This window comes from Dreissena polymorpha, chromosome 6, assembly GCF_020536995.1.
Source record: "Dreissena polymorpha isolate Duluth1 chromosome 6, UMN_Dpol_1.0, whole genome shotgun sequence".
Classification (NCBI taxonomy): Eukaryota; Metazoa; Mollusca; class Bivalvia; order Myida; family Dreissenidae; genus Dreissena; species Dreissena polymorpha.
In genome coordinates this window covers 52,412,549-52,425,689 of record NC_068360.1, presented here as the reverse complement: position 1 = coordinate 52,425,689, position 13,141 = coordinate 52,412,549, and the positions used below count along the sequence as shown (strand labels likewise).

The 13,141-nt window shown below is 36.4% G+C and overlaps 1 long non-coding RNA gene across 1 annotated transcript in view; it reads left to right on the top strand.

Annotated features, from left to right (window-relative positions):
• The window catches only part of LOC127833428 (uncharacterized), a 59,284-nt gene that overhangs the window by 23,904 nt on the left and 22,239 nt on the right, over nt 1–13,141 (top strand). Inside the window, exons 5-7 of the long non-coding RNA XR_008027411.1 lie at nt 3,357–3,424; nt 7,224–7,312; nt 10,069–10,177. This is a non-coding gene — a long non-coding RNA (uncharacterized LOC127833428). The remainder of the gene's footprint in view (nt 1–3,356; nt 3,425–7,223; nt 7,313–10,068; nt 10,178–13,141) is intronic.

The window sequence follows — 13,141 nt, the reverse complement described above, 5'->3', positions numbered from 1 at the left end:
AATAAAAATAATTAAGTACTTGTATATGCTTGGATTATATTCGATCAATGGTCAGTATTACCACTTTTGTCAGATGATCGACATGTGGATTCATGAGTGTGTTTTATATAAATTTGTATTTTTCAGAATTAAATGAGGAGTTAAAGTCTGGTGAAACCTAGAGTAATGATCTGAGTTCACAAGTTCAGACTCTCAAGTCACAAAATGCTAATAAGTGATAATTTAATGTATATATAGGCCACTCTCTGGGAAAACGGGGCTTAATGCATGTGCGTTAACTTTCTTCTCAGAATAGCCTGCGCAGTCGTCACTGGATTATCAGGGACGACACTTTCCACTTGTACGGAATTTTTTGTTTAAAGGTAGTCTATTCTTATACAAAATCCAGTTGAGGTGGAAATTGAAGTCCCTTATTACCATGTGTTGCCTGCACAGCCTAATCCAGTTGAGGTGGAAATTGTAGTCCCTTATTACCATGTGTTGCCTGCACAGCCTAATCCAGTTGAGGTGGAAATTGTAGTCCCTTATTACCATGTGTTGCCTGCACAGCCTAATCCAGTTGAGGTGGAAATTGTAGTCCCTTATTACCATGTGTTGCCTGCACAGCCTAATCCAGTTGAGGTGGAAATTGTAGTCCCTTATTACCATGTGTTGCCTGCACAGCCAGTTCAGGTGGAAATTGTAGTCCCTTATTACCATGTGTTGCCTGCACAGCCAGTTGAGGTGGAAATTGAAGTCCCTTATTACCATGTGTTGCCTGCACAGCCTAATCCAGTTGAGGTGGAAATTGTAGTCCTTTATTACCATGTGTTGCCTGAACAGCCAGTTGAGGTGGAAATTGAAGTCCCTTATTACCATGTGTTGCCTGCATAGCCTAATCCAGTTGAGGTGGAAATTGTAGTCCCTTATTACCATGTGTTGCCTGCACAGCCTTATCCAGTAGAGGTGGAAATTGTAGTCCCTTATTAGTTTTAACCATGTGTTGCCTGCACAGCCTAATCCAGTTGAGTTGGAAATTGTAGTCCCTTATTACCATGTGTTTCCTGCACAGCCTAATCCAGTTGAGGTGGAAATTGTAACCATTTATTACCATGTGTTGCCTGCACAGCCAGTTGAGGTGGAAATTGTAGTCCCTTATTACCATGTGCTGCCTGCACAGCCAGTTGAGGTGGAAATTGTAGTCCCTTATTACCATGTGTTGCCTGCACAGCCTCTAGTTGAGGTGGAAATTGTAGTCCCTTATTACCATGTGTTGCCTGCACAGCCTAATCCAGTTGAGGTGGAAATTGTAGTCCCTTATTATCATGTGTTGCCTGAACAGCCTTATCCAGTTGAGGTGGAAATTGTAGTCCTTTATTACATGTGTTGCCTGCACAACCTAATTCAGTTGAGGTGGAAATTGTAGTCCCTTATTACCATGTGTTGCCTGCACAGCCTAATCCATTTGAGTTGGAAATTGTAGTCTCTTATTACCATTTGTTGCCTGCACAGCCTAATCCAGTTGAGGTGGAAATTGTAGTCCCTTATTACCATGTGTTACCTGCACAGCCTAATCCAGTTGAGGTGGAAATTGTAGTCCCTTATTACCATGTGTAACCTGCACAGCCTAATCCAGTTGAGGTGGAAATTGTAGTCCCTTATTACCATGTGTTGCCTGCACAGCCTAATCCAGTTGAGGTGGAAATTGTAGTCCCTTATTACCATGTGTTGCCTGCACAGCCAGTTGATGTGGAAATTGTAGTCCCTTTTTACCATGTGTTGCCTGCACAGCCTATTCCAGTTGAGGTGGAAATTGTAGTCCCTTATTACCATGTGTTGCCTGCACAGCCTAATCCAGTTTAGGTGGAAATTGTAGTCCCTTATCACCATGTGTTGCCTGCACAGCCTAATCCAGTTGAGGTGGAAATTGTAGTCCCTTATTACCATGTGTTGCCTGCACAGCCTAATCCAGTTGTGGTGGACATTGTAGTCCCTTATTTCCATGTGTTGCCTGCCCAGCCTAATCCAGTTGAGGTGGAAATTGTAGTCCCTTATTACCATGTGTTGCCTGCACAGCCTAATCCAGTTGAGGTGGAAAGTGTAGTCCTTATTACCATGTGTTGCCTGCACAGCCAGTTCAGGTGGAAATTGTAGTCCCTTATTACCATGTGTTGCCTGCACAGCCAGTTGAGGTGGAAATTGTAGTCCCGTATTACCATGTGTTGCCTGCACAGCCAGTTGAGGTGGAAATTGTAGTCCCTTATTACCATGTATTGCCTGCACAGCCAGTTGAGGTGGAAATTGTAGTCCCTTATTACCATATGTTGCCTGCACAGCCAGTTGATGTGGAAATTGTAGTCCCTTATTACCATGTGTTGCCTGCACAGCCAGTTGAGGTGGAAATTGAAGTCCCTTATTACCATGTGTTGCCTGCACAGCCTAATCCAGTTGAGGTGGAAATTGTAGTCCCTCATTACCATGTGTTGCCTGCACAGCCTAATCCAGTAGAGGTGGAAATTGTAGTCCCTTATTAGTTATTACCATTTGTTGCCTGCACAGCCTAATCCATTTGAGGTGGAAATTGTAGTCCCTTATTACCATGTGTTGCCTGCACAGCCTAATCCAGTTGAGATGGAAATTGTAACCCCTTTAGTATCATGTGTTGCCTGCACAGCCAGTTGAGGTTGAAATAGTAGTCCCTTATTACCATGTGTTGCCTGCACAGCCAGTTGAGGTGGAAATTGTAGTCCCTTACTACAATGTGTTGCCTGCACAGACAGTTGAGGTGGAAATTGTAGTCCCTTATTACCATGTGTTGCTTGCACAGCCTAATCCAGATGAGGTGGAAATTGTAGTCCCATATTATCATGTGTTGCCTGCACAGCCAGTTGAGGTGGAAATTGTAGTCCCTTATTACTGTTGCCTGCACAGCCAGTTGAGGTGGACATTGTAGTCCCTTATTACTGTTGCCTGCACAGCCAGTTGAGGTCGAAATTGTAGTCCCTTATTACTGTTGCCTGCACAGCCAGTTGAGGTGGAAATTGTAGTCCCTAATTACCATGTGTTGCCTGCACAGCTTAATCTGAGAATACACTTTCCGCATACGCATTGAGCCCTGTTTTCCCAGAGCAAGACATATTTGATAAAAGCTGACTATGAATTATAATTTATATTAATCATGTCTCTTGATTACTTTTAAGGGCTTCTTCATTGTAATTACCCTTTTGAAAAATGTATAATTATTATACAAAAAAATAAAATAATAATACAAGCAAATTAAATACAAAGCCAATCACAAATGCTACAATTGGGAAAAAGTAATCACAAAAAATTTCCATGTGTCATTTTCATATGTGATACTGTATTTCATCGCTCAGATATTCAGAGGCAGTTGACGAGTAGTGAAGAGCGTTCCAATCAGCTAGCTGAGGAGAATAAGCAGCTGGTATGTTGCTTGAGTTGCATTAGTACCCCACATATATGACTGTACATGTAATCTTGGGATATTGTGTAAGTGAAGGGTCAATTAGAGCTATGCACAAATATATGCATAACATGAACTTTAATTATGAAGTGTTCACGTCATTTCGGATAATGTGTATTTGCAACATTAAAACACAGCACCCCTACAGCTAGAGAATGATTAACTTAGTTCAACTTTGTATTATAGAAAACGCTAATAAAAGCTATTTATTTAACACATTGTAAATGAAAATATACATAATGAATATATAACAATACATTAATATAATCAACATAAAAGTTTTGTTGAATAAAGTATTGAAGCCGTGTGCGAAATTGTAATAACAAAAAAATGCACATCCCAATATGGAAAGTCTCTATTTTATAAAAAGTTGAATAAACACCATAAGAATTGTATGTTTGTTGCCATAAACTTTTGTTGTTGAAATGAGAAATCCCCTATGAATGCCTTATGCTTTCATGAAGCTTTTGATATTGTTGCAAATCATTAAGCTCAACGGTTTATTGTTTGAATGCTGATTTTATTTCATGTGATTTTATGTGATGTGACACTTTCTAAACTTAACTTTGATTTACCTTAATTTAATTTTGCCCTGTCCATTCATTTACTAAACATTGTTTTGTTTTTTAATCAGCATCCTAGATTTTCACCCATTTGAAAATTAAGCTACCCTTTTTTTACAAACAATGTAAATGTGAGTACACAGTCTATTAGTTACAATTTATAAGAAAGACACAAAATGCGAAAAAGCGAAAATGTGACAATATGAATAATTGTTTCTTCTTCCCATAATCATACTTTGACTGTACTTTAATCCAGTGTGGTATATTTTTTGTCTTAATTGTTTTACAAAAGCATTGGTCTTTTAACACTATGAAACACCAATTTGAACATTTTATCATGGGAACTGGCAATTGATAGAGCCTTTTCTTATAAGAAAGATAATAAAGAAATGAGTTATTCTATACAAGGGATATAGTTTGCAAAGTGGAAAGTGAAAGCATGCTAAGTTGTTTTTGTGCCATTTCAGCTTTGTTCATGTCTCAGCCATTGTGCCATCTATCATATCATATAATCATCGACAGACAGAAAAAAATAATCAACTGATGTCTAGTACTGTAAAATAAATGTTCATTGTCACTTTGTAAACAAATTGTTCAAAGTTTCTAAAGCCATATTGTAAATGTTTAGAGCAATGTTTTTGTAGATTTTTTTTTTCTTGATTCCACATTTATTGCCCATTATACATCTCATTTCATTTTGCATAAAGCCAGCTATTGTCAGCCTGTGGTTTTGTGACTTGAGTACAAAGAATTTGTTCTTATATCATATTAATTTTCTCCTTTCATTTTTAGCTCATCTATTTTTTGAAAAAAAATTATGAGCTATTGTCATCACCTTGGCGTCGGCGTTGGCGTTGGCGTCGGTGTCCGGTTAAGTTTTGCGTTTAGGTCCACTTTTCTCAGAAAGTATCAATGCTATTGCATTCAAACTTGGTACACTTACTTACTATCATGAGGGGACTGGGCAGGCAAAGTTAGATAACTCTGGCGTGCATTTTGACAGAATTATGTGCCCTTTTTATACTTAAAAAATTGAAAATTTTGGTTAAGTTTTGCGTTTAGTTCCACTTTTCTCAGTAAGTATCAATGCTATTGCATTCAAACTTGGTACACTTACTTACTATCATGAGGGGACTGGGCAGGCAAAGTTAGATAACTCTGGCGTGCATTTTGACAGAATTATGTGCCCTTTTTATACTTAAAAAATTGAAAATTTTGGTTAAGTTTTGTGTTTAGGTCCATTTTATTCCTTAAGCATCAAAGCTATTGCTTTCATACTTGCAACACTTACTAACTATCATAAGGGGACTGTGCAGGCAAAGTAATGTAACTCTGACTGGCATTTTGACAGAATTATGTGCCCTTTTTATACTTAGAAAATTGAAAATTTGTTTAAGTTTTGTGTTTAGGTACACTTTATTCCTACAGTATCAAAGCTTTTGCTTTCATACTTGCAAGATTTATGAACTATCATAAGGGGACGGTGCAGGCAAAGTTATGTAGCTCTGACTGGCATTTGGACGGAATTATGGGCCCTTTATACTTAGAAAATTGAAAATTTGGTTAAGATTTATGTTTTGGTCCACTTTACCCCTAAAGTATCATAGATATTGCTTTCATACTTGGAACACTCACAAACTATCATAAGGGTACAGTAAAAGGACAAGTTGCATAACTCTGGTTGTAATTGTTACGGAATTATGGCCCTTTTTTGACTTAGTAACTTTTAATATATGGTTAAATTTTGTGTTTCGATCCACTCGAAGTATCAAGGCTATTGGTTTCAAACTTCAAATACTTACATGCTATCATGAGGTTACTGTACCTGGCAACTTGAATTTTACTTTGACCATTGAATGACCTTGACTCTCAAGGTCAAATTATTAAATTTTGCTAAAATTGCCATAACTTCTTTATTTATGATTAGATTTGATTGATACTTTGATGAAACTACTCTTACCTGACATACCACAATAGACTTCACCCAAACCATCCCCCGTGCCCTCCCCCCCCCCCTTCCCCCCTCCCCCCTCCCCCCCCCTAATTTTTTTTTTTTTAAGGTCATCTCACAAATGACCACCACACCATCACACTATACCCCCACCCCATCCCCCCCTCCCCCCCCCATTTTTTTTTGATTTTTTTTTTTTTTTTAAGATCATCTCACAAATTATCACCACACCCTCACACTATACATCCCCCCCATTTTTTTTAAAAACGGTTATGTTTGAAATACCGTCCAACCATCGCACCCATAAACCCCCCCCCCCACCCCGATTTTTTTTTTTTTTTTCGCTTTTTTGGAAGATAATGTAATAAATGTCCACAACCCCACACTATACACCCCTCTTCACTCCACTCCTCCCTCCTTTGTGATTGAAAATGAGAGTCCCTTCACCTTTAAAAAGAAAATAGATGAGCGGTCTGCACCCGCAAGGCGGTGCTCTTGTTTAAATTTTAGCAACCAAGTCTACAATTCAAGCTCTAGCCTTAATTTTTTGGTTAAATATAAAATGGTCATTGTGTTAATATTCTTTTAACTGAAAATTATAATTTTGTTAAAATTCTGTTTTCTGTTGTACTATGTAACGCTTTACAATATTCAGTTAATGTATAAAGTCACAATATATTTAGTAATGAATAGATATAAAAGACATTATACTAGTTAAATTATGATGCAAGTAGTTATAATAACCAGTGTAAACACCATAAGCTAATGTACTCCAGTTTGCCGCATGTAAATACAGACTTACTTATGTTTTTCAGTCTCATGAGCATGGTATTTATTTAATTAATAATTACAAAAAATGTATATTTCAGGTTTGAATTAGTTGTGAACTACTTTGAAGTTTTGTAAGACAACAATAAAATAAATGGTATCATGGCAGAGAAGTTTTTTGTATTAATTCGTTGTTTTTTTTTTTAGGAATGGTGTGGAAGCTTAAAAAAAATACATTTTTGCAAATTTGTATAGCATAAGTTCCCTATAACCATGGGATAAGTATTGAAAAAAGTACTAAGATGTAAATAAAAAAACAATCTTTGTAATACTTTATAAAATACAAAATTCATGACGTGGTAGTCTGTATTCATTATGTGAGTGAAGGGTATCAGCTGAAATATGATGATGGCACATTGGTCGCTAGGGAATGTTCGTATTGTGTCACATCTCGTCTGTTTTCCTTCTCCTCACCAAGGAGTTACAGGTCGCAGAAATGATGAAAAATACGAGTGACAACTCTTACCAGCTCTCAATGTTAAATGAACAGCTAAGCCAGAAGACTAGGTTAGTGCTTGATGTTTATCTCCCTTTGTTTGCCCTCTCTTTGAAAGTTTTATCAGTGACTGCTGGTAGCTAGAATATTTTATCTTTTAGAAATGTAATTTTAAAGCGGGTATATACGATCTTGTCAAATATTTATTTATTAATATAAAATGTGTAAAAACTTATTATACATATATTTCAATATAAACTAAAATAAAAGTTAAGAAGAACATGTGTCGAAAAATACTGAATAAGCCAGATATTTAATTCTGAAATCGAAAAAGGCTGTACAGCCGAATTCGCCAGCATGTATATCATGCATGTACGATGTGAATCTAAATTTAGTTTAACGGTTCATTTGAAATTCCTTCCATCGATATCGATTCATACGACACACGAACCCTTACTAAAAAGACGAATGCATCGGTTATTGTAGGAAAATAATTACGAATTATCTTCATCACAATCAGCTCGGGGCGCTAATTTGTATTTGCTGTATTTTATGAAATTCGTCTTAAATGTATCATTTTTCTTGCATATTGTGTGTTATTATAACATATTTGTATCAATATTTTACAATTCAGCGCATATAAAAATCGTATATACCCGCTTTAAAGAAAAAGATGCTGCTTTAGTGTTTTTATGCTCCCTATATATATACATATGGGGAGCATATAGTTGCCAGTTTGTACTTCCTTCATTCCTTCCTTTCTTCCTTCCTTCTTTCTGTCACACTTTTGTTACAGTTTCTCATGGCGCCTTCAATACTTACATATTTGGCATGTAGGTACCTTGCATGGACCTCTACCTTTTCATGACGTTTGCGGTCACTGGGGTCAAGGTCACCGAGGCTTATAATAGATTTTAATGCTCCCCCAACATTTTTTGGTGGAGCTTAGTCACTGCTTCGTCTGTCCGTGCGTGCGTGCGTCCGGATTTTTGTCCGGGCTATTTCCCAGCAACTAATGACCGGAAATCAATGAAACTTTATGGGAAGCTTCACTACCAATAGAAGATGTGCATATTATCAGCGGGTTCTGGTCGGATGATTTTTTACAGAGTTATGGCCCTTTGAAATTTTCCATTAACTGTACATAAAGTGCAATTCTTGTCTGGGCTATTTCTCAGCAACTAATGACCGGAATTCAATGAAACTGTATGGGAAGCTTCACTACAAAGAGATGTGCATTTTATCAGCCAGTTCTGGTCGGATGATTTTTTACAGAGTTATGGCCCTTTGAAATTTTCCATTAACTGTACATATGGTGCAATTCTTGTCTGGGCTATTTCTCAGCAACTAATGACGGGAATTCAATGAAACTTTATGGGAAGCTTCACTACCAAGAGGAGATGTGTATATTATCAGCCAGTTCTGGTCGGATGATTTTTCCACAGAGAAATGGCCCTTTGAAATTTTCCATTGTACGTATAGTGCAATTCTTGTCCAAGCTATTTCTCAGCAACTTACAATGGGAATTCAATGAAATTTTATGCGAAGCTTCACTACCAACAGGAGATGTGCATATTATCAGCCGGTTATGGTCGAATGATTTTTTACACAGTTACGGCCCTTTTAAATTTTCCATTGTACATATAGTGCAATTCTATTCCAAGCTATTTCTCAGCAACTTATTACAGGAATTCAATGAAACTTTATGGGAAGCTTCACTACAAACAGGATATGTGCATATTATCAGCAAGTTCTGGTTGGATGATTTTTCACAGAGTTATGGCCCTTTGAAATTTTCTATAAACTGTACATACGTGTATAGTGCAATTCTTGTCCGGGCTATTTCTCCCCAACTACTGACTGGAATTCAATGAAGCTTTATGGGAAGTTTAACTACCTTGAGGAGATGCACATGTTATTTGTGGATTCTGGTTAGATGATTTATTTAGAGAGTTATGGCCCTTTGAAATTTTAAAGTTGCCAAACCATCCATTGTATTATTTTGTCCAAAATTATGCCCCTCAAGACGTTTCCTTTTATCTGAATAGATAGTGCAATATTGTGACAATTAAACCTTTGGGGAGCATCACCTGTCTCCGACGGTTTCTTGTTGTGTTATAATCTAGTTAACAGGTCTTTAAATAAAAATAAAAATAAAGGAAAATTTTGTAAAACGTTAAATAAAATAAAGTGACCCCATAAATAATGCTCTTTTTTATTTGTTTGTGGTACAATATATTCAACACATGTTCATGTACCAATTTAGTGTTCATGTGTCGAAAGAAAAGATATCTATGTGGAAAATTAAAATGGGATATATTGTTAAATGTTTTTTTTATTTTGAAGATCATATGCATATATCGCTAACGATGAGCATTTCTTAATTTCTTGGCCAATATATTGCATCACTTGTTGAGCATGTGAAACCTTAATTCAATAAGTTGATTCTAGTCTTTAACCCTTTGCATGCTGGGAAATTTGTCTTCTGCTAAAATGTCGTCTGCTGAATTTCTAAAATTAGCATTTTCTTAGATTGTTTTTCAAAGAGTACTATCAGAATAGCAAACAGTTTGGATCCTGATGAGACGCCACGTTCTGTGGCGTCTCATCTGGATCCAAACTGTTTGCAAAGGCCTTCAAAATCCGGTTCCAGCGCTCAAAGGGTTAAGTGACCTCCATAACATTGAGTGAGATACTTTTTTGAACATTCAACAGAAAAGAAAAAGGATACCTGTAAAATTTATCCAGTACTTACTGGTACAATCCAATGACATTTATAAGTTTTAAAATATCTGATGACACTAACACAATAATGTGACTCTTTTAGAAAACTCGAGGAGCTACAGGGCGACTTTTTGACTTCGACTCAAAAGTGGCACAGCCTCAATGACCAGCATGAGACCACCATGCGGGCCAAGGAGAAACAGGTTACTGAGGTAACCAAGGTGACAAAGTCACATAACTCCTTAGGGAAGTCTTAACCCTTTACCTCTTAGATATGCATTTTGACATGTTTGTAGTCCCTTGGACAATCCGATTAAATTAAAGATCTTTTTTACTACATGTAGATTCAAGTTATAAAGAGCTCATTTCCAATCCTTAGAAACTGATGAGCATCAAACAGCATAAATCCTGAACAGACTGTGAGTTTCTTGCAGGCTGTTCTGGTTTTATGCTGGTTGCAAAAGCCATTCTCACTTTGCTTCTGAGTGGGAAAGGGTTAACTCGGGGTTGTTTTTTTTAGATGAAAACTATTGCAAATAAATTATTCAATTTGCAAAGTCATGTTTTTTTGTTTGTTTTTTTCAAATTTGTAAAATAAAATAGTTCTTATACATTTTTCTGCCCCCCTTCGAAGGAGAGGGAGTATATTGTTTTGCACATGTTATCCGTCGGTGCGTCCACCAGAATGTTTCCCGATTATAACTCAAGAACGCTTAGGCCTAGGATCATCAAACTTCATAGGTACATTGATCATGACTGACAGGTGACCCCTATTAATTCTCAGGTCACAAGGTCAAAGTCATAGTGACTCGAAACAGTAAAATGGTTTCCTGATGATAACTCAGGGATAATAAGGCCTAGGATCATGAAACTTCATAGGTACATTGATCATGACAAGCAGATGACCCCTATTGATTTTCAGGTCACTAGGTTAAAGGTTAAGGTCATGGTGACTTGACACAGAAAAATGGTTTCCGGATGATAACTCAAGAAGGCTTACAGGTAGGATCATGAATGAAACTTCATAGGTACATTGATCATGATTCGCTGATGACCCCTATTGATTTTCAGGTCACTAGGTCAAAGGTCAAGGTCACGGTGACTGGAACCAGTAAATGGTTTCTGGATGATAACTCAAGAATGCGTACGCCTAGGATCATGAAACTAAATATGTACATTGATCATGATTCGCATATGACACCTATTGATTTTAAGGTCACTAGGTCAAAGGTCACAGTGACAAAAACGTATACACACATGGCTGCCACTACAACTGACAGCCCATATGGGGGGCATGCATGTTTTACAAACAGCCCTTGTTTTATCTATTTTTTATTAATATTTTTTAAAGAGACGCAGTAGGGGGCATTGTGTTTTTGACGAACACATCTCTTGTTCTTAATAAAAATGTTCCATTCAATATTGTTTTTTGTTTTTCTATTACTAGTTGTTTATCAACACATTAATGTTAGTTTGAAATTATGCAGTGTAGTCATTAAGAACGATCTGGTATTTGGTACAAGAAATTCAAACTCGTCCAAAATTATAAAAAATCACAAGGATCACCATGTGCTTGTTTGAAATTGACAGAATTAACTCTAATGCATTTTTGTATAGAATACTTGAATCATTCAACACTTTTCTTTTAAAAGCTATAATTGGCTTATTTTGTAAATCAATGTTCATGTGGTCGACAAATGTTGAAGCGTCAATTAGCACATATGGACGTTGTTTAAAGTCATGCGTAAGTGCAAAACATATCTTTCCGGCACACTTACATCAAAGCAAATGTGATTTTACTACAACGTTTTATGTTATAATGTATGTGTGATGTAACAGTCCAACACATTCTAGTATGTGATGTCACAAAATGTGATCGATGTATAATATAGAGTACATACAGGTTAAACAAAGGCCTTTTTTCTACACTTAGATAGAAATGCTAATGTTAACCCATTTATGCCTAGCGTCTAGAAAAAAAGGCCTTTAAAGGAATTTCTGTAAGAAATATTCAAAATATAAAAATAAATATACTAGACATCCCTAATTTTGGAAATAAATTGATCCAATTTAGAGGATGGGAGAGTCCACTAGGCATAAATGGGTAAAGTTCGATTGAGACATGTTACATTACAATTGAGGCAAATAACCTTCAACATCATCTTTATATCCTACCATTTTCTTTGTCCTATCCCCTAGCAAGATATGTGTCTGTTGGATTGTCTAAAGGATGTGCAATTCCACGCGTAATTCAACTTCTCATCAGCCATATCAATTGCATGTAGTTGGCTTATAAACGATTTTACCACGGCCACAATATTTTTTTCTTTAGACAAAGTAGTAAAATAAGGTTGGATTATTCTGCATTAATGGCCATGGGGGAGTGGAATGTTGTGAAAGTTGTTCCAAACTCAAAAAGAAGAAATTGTTCGGTAAAATGCTGGGGCTTAACTGCGCAATCAAGCAAACTAGAAAAAACACGTTTTTTTGCATTTATGTAAACCCAGTAAAACCATATCATCGTACTAATTGTAATATTTAGTTGATCTTTGTGTTAACATTGAAATAAGTTGCAATTACGTTTGAATATATGTGCATAATATTGGCATCACATTGATCATAACCCACAGTGTGACGCACTGATGCTTGTTATCAAACCATTTGGACTAACGCCATCATGGTTAAATTCCTACGAATTGGAACTCTAAACTGTTGGTTATTATTACCTTACTTACCAACACACATTATGTCTCAAGTATCTCGTAAAAAAAAGGTGCTAAAAATCAGTAAAAAAATTGGGTTCATTGGCGCCTTATGTATCTTGTACAAATAGGATTTATTGTTAAGTTGTGTCAATTTTTCTAATTAATTAAAAGCCATACATGTAATACATAAGCTGATCTTTAAATATCTTGTGCCCCCACTCGTCCCCTTAACAAACTGTGTCTTTTGTTTATACTTATCAGTTTTAGCAATATAATTTGTAATCATTTTGACATCGAAACACTGAGTGTCTCAAAAACAAATTATAATCGTTAATAAAAAAAGAATTTTGAATTTCATAGCATCCACAAAATGAGCTCAACCTTGTTGATGGAGTATCACAGTCTCTTTACAAACACTAATAGATCACCAAACTGATTAAAGTGTCTCTTTTCCTTAACCAAAGCAGACAT